The sequence below is a fragment of the Octopus bimaculoides genome, chromosome 25 (assembly GCF_001194135.2).
Source record: "Octopus bimaculoides isolate UCB-OBI-ISO-001 chromosome 25, ASM119413v2, whole genome shotgun sequence".
NCBI classification, from domain to species: domain Eukaryota; kingdom Metazoa; phylum Mollusca; class Cephalopoda; order Octopoda; family Octopodidae; genus Octopus; species Octopus bimaculoides.
Window position 1 is genome coordinate 407,357 of NC_069005.1, and position 13,322 is coordinate 420,678.

At 35.9% G+C, this 13,322-nt stretch overlaps 1 protein-coding gene across 1 annotated transcript in view; it reads right to left on the minus strand.

Moving 5' to 3' along the window:
* LOC106869563 (lissencephaly-1 homolog) overlaps window positions 1–12,779 on the minus strand; it is a 62,885-nt gene extending 50,106 nt beyond the window's left edge. The window contains exon 1 of the mRNA XM_014915355.2: window positions 12,624–12,779. The gene's annotated coding sequence lies outside the window, so the exon portion shown is untranslated. The remainder of the gene's footprint in view (window positions 1–12,623) is intronic.
* Between the last annotated feature and the right edge of the window lie 543 nt (window positions 12,780–13,322).

Below are 13,322 nucleotides of genomic sequence, written 5' to 3' on the forward strand. Positions count from 1 at the left end.
TATATATATATATATATATATATATATATATATATTGGAGAATTTGTTTGGGGGTTTGAAAATGCACCTGAATCTAAAAAAACGTGTGGTCATTTTTAAATAGATTTATTCAGATATCAAACTAGTTTTGACAAGATTTTGTTTATCAATGGTAAAAATATCTTTAAAAAAATGGAGAGGTAAAAATTGGACAAACATGTTTAAACCATCAAATGTTTACAAAAAATTTAAATGAGTTTCAGGTTGTAATATCAATGTAAATGTTTGGTGAAGATCATAACAAATATATATTATTGAAAGTTCAAGTCATATTGAGTGTTTATAAATAAAAAAAAAGAGAAAAAGGTGAAGCAGACACATATTCATATATGTGTGTGTGCGTGCATATAAACCCTGATTTGAGTTCCGTATATATTTCCAAATATGATAATAACTATGCCAAAATATATTCAAAACATTTCTTTTTCCCTTGAAAATATTATACTATAACCCCCCCCCACTGACTACTATATGTAGATACTAGTAACCAAGTGCAAATCAGGTTATATCTAGTAAATAGCTTCATCAGATATGTCATCCAAGTTTCTATCATTGGTTCACGTCCTCACTTTATGTTACCAACTGAGCTAGATTTCTGATCTGAATCAGAAAAGATCAATGTTATTATTATTATGGGAACATACTCCAATTTCAAACCTGGGTTCTCATTCCTAAGGTATTTTTCGATGTTGTTATTATTATTATTATTATTATTATTCAGGTCACTGCCTGGAATCGAACTCGGAATCTTGGGGTTAATAGCCCATGCTCTTAACCACTACGCCATATGCCCATGATGGCATAGTGTAGATGTAGAGACTCAGCCCATGGGCATATGACGTAGTGGTTAAGAGCACGGGCTACAAACCCCAAGATTCCAAGTTCGATTCCAGGCAGTGACCTGAATAATAATAATAACAATAATATTAATAATAACAACATCAAAAAATACCTTAGGAATGAGAATCCAGGTTTGAAATTTCCCCAAGACACCTGATGAAGGCTGGAGGGTATATCAACCGACAAACAAGATGAGGACAAATATCCGTCAACTGTAAATAATGTGCATAATTCCTCATCTCTTAAATATAGAACTGTATTATTCATATGCATTTGACGGTTACAACATTTAGCTCTTTAGAATGGCAGGCACTCTGCAAACCACTAAAGTTGATGGGAAAGTTAGACACTACTGCCCTCAGCAAAATAACCAAGTTTTTTTTTGGGGGGGGGGGTTTTGTTATGGACCCAGAAACTCAAATGATGGAGGATTCAAAGATAATCAGTGTCAATGAACATGAAGTGTTTCATTAAAGAAACCAAGGACAGCTCACCAAAAGCACAGGGTCCCACACTACTAGGGTTATCTCATACTTTGCATAACAGAAAAGCACTGCAGCTTTATGTTTCAAATTTAAGCACAAAGCCAGCAATTGAGGGGCGGGGATGTTGGTGGATATCATCAACCTCTGTATTCGACCAGTCTTTTGCCTTTTATTTCAGGCTCAATAAGACTAAGTTGACTTCAGCCAAAAGACACATTCAAGGCATTTTTCCAATGCTCGAACAATTCTGACCAGCTGCCACGTTTAATAAGGATTTCTTATTCAGGCACAAGGCCAGCAATTCTTGATGGGAAGGGGACAGTCAATACCACATATATTTGACTGGGGTTATTTTATAAAAACCTGCTAAGATTTGAACTCTGAAACTAAAAAGCAAGAAGAAACAATGCAAAACAATTCTTGCAATGTTTTAACGATTCCACCAACTTGCCACTTTATATAACAGTTCCAAATTACGGAACAAGGCCAGAAAGTTTAGGAGGAAGCATCACATCAAACCCAACACTCAACTAGTTTTTCATTTTAAAACCAAAAAGGATGAAAGGCAAAGTTGACCTTGGCAGCAGGACTAATAATTCTTTCAAATTTTGGCACAAGGTCAGCAAATTTTTTTTTGGGGGGGGGAGCCAAATACATCACCCCCACCAGTACATGACTGGTTATTTTATCTTATCAATCCCCATAAAGATGAAAGGCAAAGTTGACCTCAGAATAATAACAAATCGTTATAATTAATATTTTTAAAGAGCAAACTAAAAGCCGAAGACTAATCTTTTCCAGCAGAATCGAGGCTACCAACGAAAACGGTTTGACAAACTGCACTAGGCACTGAAATTATTCAGGATGATAAGGAATGGATTAATGCCACCACACAGTGATAAATATCAAAGTCAATCCCAGCAACACCTGAATTCAGAACAGTAAGACATTGGAAATTGAATATTGCAACATATCTTAATCCGGATTACTATTAACTCTCACTGACTAACAATAATATCTTACATAAGCTGAAGAGAGAACCTGTGTGGCTGTTTGATGTGCTAGATATAGCAGCCAAAATAATACTAATATAATTTAAGGCCATCTTAAAGATAAGCTATGAATAATAAATAAAATAAATTAAAAAATACAATAATGGATTCAGGTATGGTTGTGTGGCTAAGAATTTTGCTTCACAGCAAAATGGTTTCAGGTTCAGTCCCACTACATGACACCTTGGCCATTTTCTACTGTAGCCCCAAGCGAACCAAAGCTTTGTGAGTACATCTGGTCGAAAGAAATTGAAAAAAAGCCTGCTGTGAGTGTGGGAGGGGTTCTCCTTGTCTTCACGTTATGTGATAATTGTAAATGAGTGTCGATATGTGATGTTTGTTTCCAGCCTTCATTAGAAAATATGTCAAACTATACTTTGCTTAGAAACAGGTGAGGGTTGGTGATAGGAAAGGCATCCAACTATCAAAAAAAAAACTTTGCCACAATAAACTTCATTTAACCCATGCAAGTAGACATTATAATGGTCATGGGTCTGGGACATGTTTGATCAAGGATGACCAAATGACCACATTTGTTAGAAAGGGAAATACAGAGTCCAACTTCATGCCCAGCAGACAATTGGTCAGTATTTTAAGTTCAGAAGAATAGAAAATTGACCACAACAGTATTTGGACTTAAGATGAAGACAGGTAAAGCTGAATCAAATCAAAAAGTAATCCAGGAATTTTTTTTGTCACACATCTATGTTAAAAAAAATAAAATAGCATGTCACTTCAGATTATGCATACACGTATACCTAAACATTTACCAGCATACATACATCTTTGAATACCTACATCAATATACAGATACACAATATGTATTAATATAAACATGTCCATGGAATATATAGAGATGTACAGGTACATATAAACAAATGTTTCTACAGCAATGCCTCAATATACAAGTTAATTCATTCCTGGAGAATACTCGTAAAGCAAAAACTCATAAACAGAAAATAAAACTTGTAAAAACTCATATATTTGGAGTCTCATAAAGCTGGGTCCTCATAATGTGAGGTATTACTGTACATACATATGGATATGTATGTAGATACATGTATACATATGTACAATTACACCAGTACGTCCCTAACTCCTCCATATAACTGCATCTAGTTTGTCAGTTGCTTTGTTGATGTTCATAATGATTATAGACAATGCATTGGTTTAAGTAGAGGGATAAGCTATCCACATGAAAAATTTGGAAACATTTGACATCAATAAGAATCTGATAATATCTGACTGTAATAAAGATTTTCATCCATGTGCACATTATATATATATATATATATATATATACTTATGTAGGTAGCAAACTGCGTCCTCTTGAAGCACATCTGTTTATTCCGCTATTACAATCCAGTATGTAGATGCTGTTGTTGTTGTGAGGTACATATTAGAGTTGGAAATTCTGGAAATGTCATTTGCAGAGTTATTATATAACACAACAGGAAGTTGGACAAATTTTTGGTTTTATTTATTCACCATTACACCTGTTTCATTTGTTAATAGGAATTACAAAGTTTTACAGGTTAGGTAAACATGTAAGAAAGTTCCTGATAAAAATTCTTTAGCCAGGGAATCAAATAATTATTTAATTCTCTGTTTGACGAATTTCTAATCAGAAATATCTTAAATGTTTTGTACGACATGTACAATTTTGTAACTCTTATTAGCAAATGAAGTATGTAATGGCGAAAAAACACTTCCTATTGAGTGCTACTTCCTAACAAAAGTAGCACTCAATACAGATGGAACTGTATGAGTAACAGGTGGACTTGGCTCCTTGTGTTACTTAAGGTTTCATGGAAATGAAAGGATATCCATCTCAGACATTCACAAGTGTGTGTGTGTGTATATATATATATATATATATATTTATAGTACACAAGAAATAGGTGCAAGTATGCACTCGTATACAAACTACACACATACACGCACACGCAATTGCCATGTAATATGAAAGAAACTGAACAAACACAAGTGACTGTTTAAAAAATAGAAATTACAATCGCTGTGATAGTGAGTAGCTTTGAGAAGGGCGTGGAGCTAGAAAATAATTGTTGGAAAAGGAATGTAAGTAGAAATGTTTGTGCAAGAACCCCCCATCCTGATAAGACCATATCAGTATCCCAGAAAAACTGAAAAAATATTTGTCCTTTTACAAAGTTACTACCATGAAGTAACTTTCGGTTAGCTTGTCTGTATGGAAGGGGGGGGGGTGAAGATACAAGAATTAAAGAGCTTCGAAGAAATCTGTTCACTCTTTTTCAAGGCAATAACACATCTCTCACACACACACACACACACACACAACACTACATGAAAAGAAGAAAAAAAAAAGAACTTTTATATAGTCTGTATGAAGCGTTATCTTTCGCCCCTTCCACCACCACAGCCCTGTGAACATCTCTGAACAAATAACCTGGAATCCAGCAGACTAAACGGAAACTGCCTTCCTCTGTGCCGACAGGCAGTTGTTCCGATGCAGGTTATTTGTGATTAGGTTCATTTTCTTTCCCTTCTTTTTTGCCTACAAAAACCTTTCACAATTCTCAATCAGTGAAAATCCAATTAACAACACTCCCTCCTCCCATCCCAAATTTCTAATAAGATTCAATTTATACAGAAACTCATGTGTAGAAGCACTTTGTACAGAGAAGATTCAAAACTTTAGGAACCTTTTTTCTATTTTCTTGTTATAATTCTTTTTCTGATCAATGATTTGTATTTATGTTCTTTGGTACTTACTAGAACAGTACTCATCAAGAATGACAGCTTATTTCTGCTGCCTGTCACTAAGTCTTAACCCTTTTGTTATCAAATTTCTATTGAATTGCATTGATTTTATTTCGATTAATTTTAAAAATAAGGGAAATTTGGTAAAATAGCAGTTATTATTATTAAGCTGATATTTGGAAGACAAACATAAAATTTTGAAGGAAGATTTTAACTTAGATCACATTAAACAGGAAGTTTATATCACAGACCCAAAAGTAGTCTTAGGCAGGTTTGTCCCAAAAGGGGCAGTATTTTTGCTTCAAGCCTTAATCCATTTTCTTTTCACACACACACACCCCTCTTTACCTTTCTCAAAGTCTCCCCCACTCTTCATTCCCAACAACTCCCCATTCCATCCAATGACAATTTCACAAGTCATACCAGTCTCTCTCTCTCTCTCTATACACACACACCTCTGTTATTCTATCATCTTTCCCCCTCCCCCCACCTCTTACACTATATCTTTCCCTCAATCTTCCCTCTACATTTCACTGCTTACCTGATTGTCGTTCTCTATCAATCTCTTACCTCACTACCTACCCCTCTGCCTACCATTATACTTTGTCTTCCACCCTTTTAATGCAGTCACTGCTTTCTCCTTCCAGCAGATGGCAACACCAACAAAACAGACACATGGTTATACATGTTAAGAATAGTTATGCAAGACAAAGAACAGACCAAAGATGAAGCGTGATCTTTATTTTTTTTTTTCTCTTTTTAAGCAGTCCCCCCCCCCCTCTTTAGCTTTAAAGTCTTCAGCTTGTAATAAACACCAGTCATTACTATAATGCAACAAGTAAACGGAGGTAGACCAGTTGCCGTTGGTCACATGCTGCACAAGAGAGCTGAGAGAAGACAGTTGTATCAATCAAGTTCTGCTCTCAACTGGTGTTGTATTGATTATTTTGCCAAAAGATTCATTGCTGATTCCGTGTACTTTAGCCACGAGATCACATCTCTCTTAATGGCAAATCATAGTAAAACCCCAAGCAACACTGATGGTAAGGCTGGACAACGATCTGTTGTCGCCTCTAAGCTAATGAAGAATGAGCTAATGAGTCATTTGATGCCAGAAATAACAACGGTCTTAGATATTGATGGATATAAAGATAATATCCTTAACAAGACGAGACAGTCACGGTTAGAATGTCAGTCAAACTATGGAAAAATCACTGAAAACAAAGAAATTTAAATATCTCGGCTTCGTGGCTGACATATATGTCACTTCCTTTTAGAGAACATTTCGTAACTTTGGGTGAAAATTGATCCATGACAACAACGTTTTGGGTGTTCCTTCGGGTCATGTGACTTAGCTTTTCAACAAAGCACCCGAATGACATGAGTACTGGGGTTTGTACAATCGACTAAAATCTCTAAAGATGATGCCCCAGCATGGCCGCAGTCCAGTAATCAACATTTTGGCACAAGGCCAGCAATTTTAAGCAAGGTAAGTGGTAAGTCGATTATATCGACCTCGATATTTGACTGCTACTTTATCAATCCTGAAAGGACGAAAGGCAAAGTTGAACTCGGCGGAATTTTAGCACAGATCATCAAGAACAGGGAGACATTTTGCTAAGCATTTTGTTCGACGCGCTAACGATTCTGCCAGCTCACCTTCAGTAAAATACAGCTATACATATTCGAAGAAAATCTAAGGAATATTCCAAGAAAAAGACCTTGAAAAACAAAAAATCAAATCAAAACCCTCTTATTTCCACAATACCAATGGGCAAAATTACGAATTTATCTCGTATCTAAAACGTACCTCAAATCCTTGCCATATGCTACATTTCCATCACTAAAGTTCATTTTCTTTCATAAATGCCAAGCTTCAAGAACTCAGTAGCAAAACAACGGAACAAGCACTTTCTTTAGTTCATCATTGACGTTAGTGCTTTAAATACGTTGGGGGGGGGGGGCGACAAACACGCACTTAACGTTACATAACTAAAATCACCCCCCAACTATTTCTCCCCATAACTTTCTTTAAAATGCAGATTTTTAGTTAAATTTTCCGGAAACATGTTTGAGAATATAGAATACGATCATCTTGATAAAACTGAAAGAAAAATTCTCTGGGGAAATTTCGTTGAAAAAAAATGTATTTTTAAGGAAGTTTGGGGAAAAGAAAATCAGAGAGAGGGTACACATCTCCAGCTACGCCCTATATGTTATCCCAGGCATTATGACTACATCAATTAAAGGGTTTAGCATATTAAATTAAGCAGATCTATAACTGGTATTTACTGGTCAGATGGCGATAGTCAGATATTTAATCCAAAACTTATCTCTCACTAGAAAAAAAAACTATTAAAGCAACTACTACTCCCTTACAACTTTGTTCCAAAGTGGGATGTCACAGGGTAGCAAAAGCAAATAAGCATTCCTCAAATGACGGGTTCAAACCTTGCCATGGTTGACTTTGCGCATTGTTCAATAAAGACATCGATAATAAACGAGATAAATATGATCTATAGGACTTAGAACTAGAATTTGGGGAGACGGTAGCACCGAATGTATTGATTAAATAATGACTACAAGTAGGTGTTTGAGAGGAACTTCTCGGCAGAGAGACGTAAACGAGTGAACAGGTAAAAGTTGCGGGGGCGAGATTAGCTGACGACTTTGTGAAGATTATCGATCAAGGAAGGGAAATGAGGAGGTTTTGGGATCAAATTTGATGATCGAAGTATTAAAAACAGGAACAGGTTAAAAGTTATGAAATAAAATCTTCATTGTTATTTAAATAAGAAAAGGAGTGGAGTAAAGGGTTAAAAGAAAGAAAGAAAGAAAGAGAAGGAGCTGAATAAGATCGGAAAGAAGTTGGTGGGGGTGGGGTGAGAGATTAGTGTAAATAACAAGATCGAGGGGAAATCTGAAGGAAAACGGAGGAGTACAGGGTGAGAGAAAAAGAAAAACAACACAGGTTTCAAAATTAAGACAACAAGAGAACAGGTATGCGCTTAGTGTGTGTGTGTGTATATATATGCATGGCCATATTGCATAACTCCTGTTTTACCCTGGTCTTTTTCACTCCATTTTATAATATACCCACAGTGACCTATACAGATTAGAATATACACCCTCACAGACAATACACATATACACCCACTCAGTTCAGTAACATTGAGTAAGAGAGGTTCATTCATTCGAAACGTTTGTATTCAATGTCAGCATTTGGTTTCTAGTGTCTATCACATTTATATCCACACACACACACACACACAAACAAACAAAGTGAATAAAACTACAACAGATGTTAAAAGCACCAAACACATTCAAGGCAGGAAGCGGTGTTTAAAAAAAAACACACAGACTAAGAAATATTTGTCCGGCGAAGAAGCTATTAGTCATTGAGTCTTGTAAAGTCGTTTAGTTCTTCTCCACTGGAAGTACTCCCCCCCCTCACACACACAATGTAAATAAGGTCGGAAAGAAGAGTTCGATCCGACATCAACCAATAACCTGGACATTTTCTCCCTATACGACCAATTTGTATGTATTTTACAGAACTAATTAGTCTAACCACCAATATCGAAATTGTAGCATTCTTTCGGTAAAAATGTTATATTTGTCAATTGTTTTTTGAGAGAGGACGAACCGTGTGAAGCCGGCGAAATTTTGGAATATCTTATCACCACCTCATGGAGAAAAGACAAAGAATTGAATGGATTTTATTTCCCTTTCAAAGTGGGGTTTTTTTTTGGGGGGGGGTCAAGTATTCCTGGGCTTTTATACAAGAATTACGAGTGAAGGAATTTTCTTCCAAATATTTCATACTTTTTTGCTAAATTTTTGCCAGTCAATTCTGAACCCTTTTCTTCACGAGTTGCTAATAGTTATGTCAAAACAATCCTTCCCAAACCATTATCAAGTCACTATTGGGGGTACAATAGCAGGTGACTGACTAGGAACACAGCACAATAATGATGGAACGAGTTATACAACACATCCGTCATCGTGTCCGACACAAAGCGTAGACGAGAGATAGATAATTTATAGCCATGTCTGTATGTATTCGTTTCGTCAAACTGATTTCGTTTTTTACATAAACTCTGAAGCTCTTCCAACATCTGACATGTTGAATACAAATGACATACCTAATTTAAATGTCCAACATAATAACTTGGCAACATAAAACATCTCGAAAACAAATGTTTAAAAAATATATTTTACCTAGGAATCAACTCATTTGACCTTCCTAGTTTCAATAGTTTGAGATATCAAAATTAATAGGCAATCTAGTGCCAAACCAATATCAAATTGTAAGTTGTTTGAAAGAAGGAAGGGTGTGTGTGTCAGATGAGAATATAGGTTGGAGGCGTCGAAAGTGTCCCTCATTAGTTTATTTGTAGCAGCTGTATGAGAGAAGGACTAGGTTGGGGTTTTTAGTGTCGGGATTGATACAAAAACATAAGGTGAAGGTAGTTTATCAACGTTGGATTCGATGGGACAGTATAAAAGCAAGCAATATATTTCGATCAGTTGAGCGTCGAACAAAATGCTTTGGCAGTAGTTGTGGCCCTTTAATATTCAGTGTTCAAATTCCGTCGAAGTTATTCTTTTGGGATCAATAAAAAATAAGGTAACAGTCAAGTACTGGAATCGATATGAATACACTGGGCACCTCTAGAGAGGTGCGTGGGTTAGAAACGAAATACTTAGGAAGGGTGGATATAATCATTTCAGACACATTTCTATCACTTCACTCATTCAGAGAACATTCAGAAAGTTATGAGGAAACGAAATATCGGAAGGAGGTGAACGCAACTAATTGACAAATATAGAAAAGTGAGAGGGAAAAAAAAAGTAATGCTACCATGAGCAGCAGTGAACACTGTATGTATATTTATGCGTGTGTGTATATACACACACTATATTAAATTCCAAGTCCCTCGAACATTACCTATCACTTAGCAATACTCGATATCGGTCTATACACCTAAATATCGACATACATCTGATCACAAGTATAGATAAAAACATACAGGTAAATCTGACAGGCGTAGACACAAGATCACACACAAACGCACCTTAACCAAATATCTAAAACGTGATGAATACAGGAACACCAATTTAATACCAACACCGACACAGACTGGACAAAAATAAATTCCTATAAATAATATATAAGCAATATGGCCAAGTGAGACCAAGTACTCTATGTCTATTTCCATTTGAACGGAACTAATTTTAACAAAACGATATCTAAATGAAAGCTGTCTTTTTATCGCTGAAAATGTGACTCAAACAAATTCAAAGAATTAGTCTTCGGTGACGTAATATTTAAAGAAAACACGTACATACGTATGTATGGGGTTATTCAAACAGATTGTGTGTGTAGACGCAAATCGGAGCATAATGACAAATTAAAATCTATTACAGCTTATAGGATGTAGAGACATCCAAAAGGACAAGTTAGTAATATAGACATATAATAAATACATTAAACAACGTAGACATATAGTGACAAACCTAGAGGCATACACACTCACACAATTACAATATTTTGCACACACACACACAGTATATATCGAACCCGAGAGGCAGTCTCCCGTCAAAGTCCATCCTGTCCTAGAAACGGGACGGCCACATTGAATAATTTAGCCCTGAATAAATTATGTCCAGAAAAAAAAAATCAGGGTGATCACGAGTGGAAAGTCTTTGATTATATCTGTTCAAACCAAATATGACCCCGGGGCTAAAAAAAATAAACAAGCAGCCTCCACGTAAGATGCCTCAACACGGACTACAAGAAATGGCAGTCAAATTTCCTCAAATCACACCATACTGTCTTCAAATAAAAGGACATAATGAACCGATGTAGTCCGAGATACATGGAAAGACGAAGTGGTCACATTTGGAAGGTCTTTCATCATGTCTGCTGCAATACGGCTGCCTTGAGCTTAGCACTATCTCACACACATACATGTCAAATACAATATATATTTTGACATATTACACAATAAGTAGTATAAATGTAAAAATAGACATACATCGGACACACCTATATATATATATATATATATATATATATATATATACACACGCACAACATAAAACATATAACTGACAACAGTAAGTTTAAGGTGAATCGGGAAAAGCTGTCCTTCGAAGTCCCATACTTTGGCGGAAAGGAACAGGATAAGTTTCCCCACCCGATCGCCCCCCACCGCTTTCATTTTCTAATATTCTTGGGTTCGATTCCAATATAAATCGAAAAATTCGACAATGCTTTTGCACACACCTCCCACGCCCCGTTTACTTTCGTAATCTCTTCTTTTTTGCACGAGGAATGGGACTTCGCAGGATGACTATCCCAAAAACTACTAAAAATACACCCTAGACGACGATAATAGCAAACCAGAATACATGTATGTGTGTGTATACATACATATACACCATCAATGACGAATAGAGAATACATACATACATCACATCCATAATAGCAAGACAGAATACATATATTTACACACACATTTATATATATCTACATATATATATATATATATATATATATATATATGTATATATATATTAGTAAGACGGAGGCGAGCAATCCAAAATTTGGAAGTCAGTGCCGACTTTTTCCTTGTAAATGTTTTGGCAGTCCTTCGATATTGGTAGGCTTATGTCAATCACCCCCACAACCTTTCCTTATGACATAGATAAAGAGGCGAGGCTGAAAAAAAGAGGGTGAATGACGTCGTCGTCTCCTCATACAGACACTCAGTAGACCAATACCGAAGGAATGTCATTGTTTTATATATAGACACACACTTACAAGCCATAACACCAAGACAGAATACGTACACACATCATCCACAGTCGGAACACAATACGTACATCTGAAATATACACACACCAAACACCACAGACAGAGGCATAAAAGATCACATTTATATCTCGCATATATATATATACACACACACTATATATATATAACAGATACTAATCGCAAGCCATGTATTACGTAGTAATGTAATATATTACACACGAAATATGACATCTATATATTTCATATACACTCACTGTCTCAAGCCCAGTGGTGTAAAATGTAAGACATATATATAAAATATAACAGACAAATACGATATATACGCATCAAATATGATGTCTATATAAAATACATACACATGTAACGCATATTTAACAGACACAACATATATATACATGTATATGTGTGTGTATATATATATATATATGTACACAGACACATAGAGAGAGACCATCTGAGAAGGCAAGCAGCCATATTGAAAAGTTAATTGATGTGGAATGAGAGAGGAAATCTTTTTGGAGGCGAATTATTGCAATGACGGAGGATGGAATGGAATATTATTCGGCAGAGATGTTAGTATTTTAGTTAGTGATCGGGTTTCTGTTTTCACTGTTAAAATCGAAGGGATTCTTTTCGACTTACCTTTGGTTATTATTTAGAACTTGTAGTCCCACCAGAGTAATAATAATCGTTAAAGGAGAGAGAGTGCGCAGAGGAGGAGGAGGAGAGAAAGAGAGAAACAGAGACAGGGGGAAAAAAGGAGACTGATAGATATAAATATAAAAACAGAGTAACGCGGAGACGGAAAGAGAAAGACTAAGCTTTCCGTTAGAGGCATTAAAGTTCCTCCTCTTCCTCCTGTTGTTCAAATCATATTAAGCTACTCCCACTTTCACTCACACTCTCACTGTTCAATGTTCAACTCCTCCCACTACTACTCCTACTGTTGCTGCTGACTGTTGCTGCTGTTCCCACTCACTGTTGCAGCTGCTGACTGTTGCTGCTGTCATTTTCCCGATTTCCCAGTTTCTTTCATTCGCGATCGCTCTTCATCTCCATCTTTTATTCATTCGCAATTCCTGTCTCTCATTCTTTCGTTCTGCATGTCTTTTATCCTTTTCCTGATTTCAGTTATTCGACTGCGTATTTACACACAAACAGACAGACACACACACACATAAAGGGATGTCTCTTTACACACATGTTTACAAATATGGGTGTGTGTTTTAGATATGAATATTGTATTTGGGTGGGTGTGAGTGTATGTGTATTATGTATATACATGTATAAATATATATATATACATATATATATATATATATATATATATATATATATATA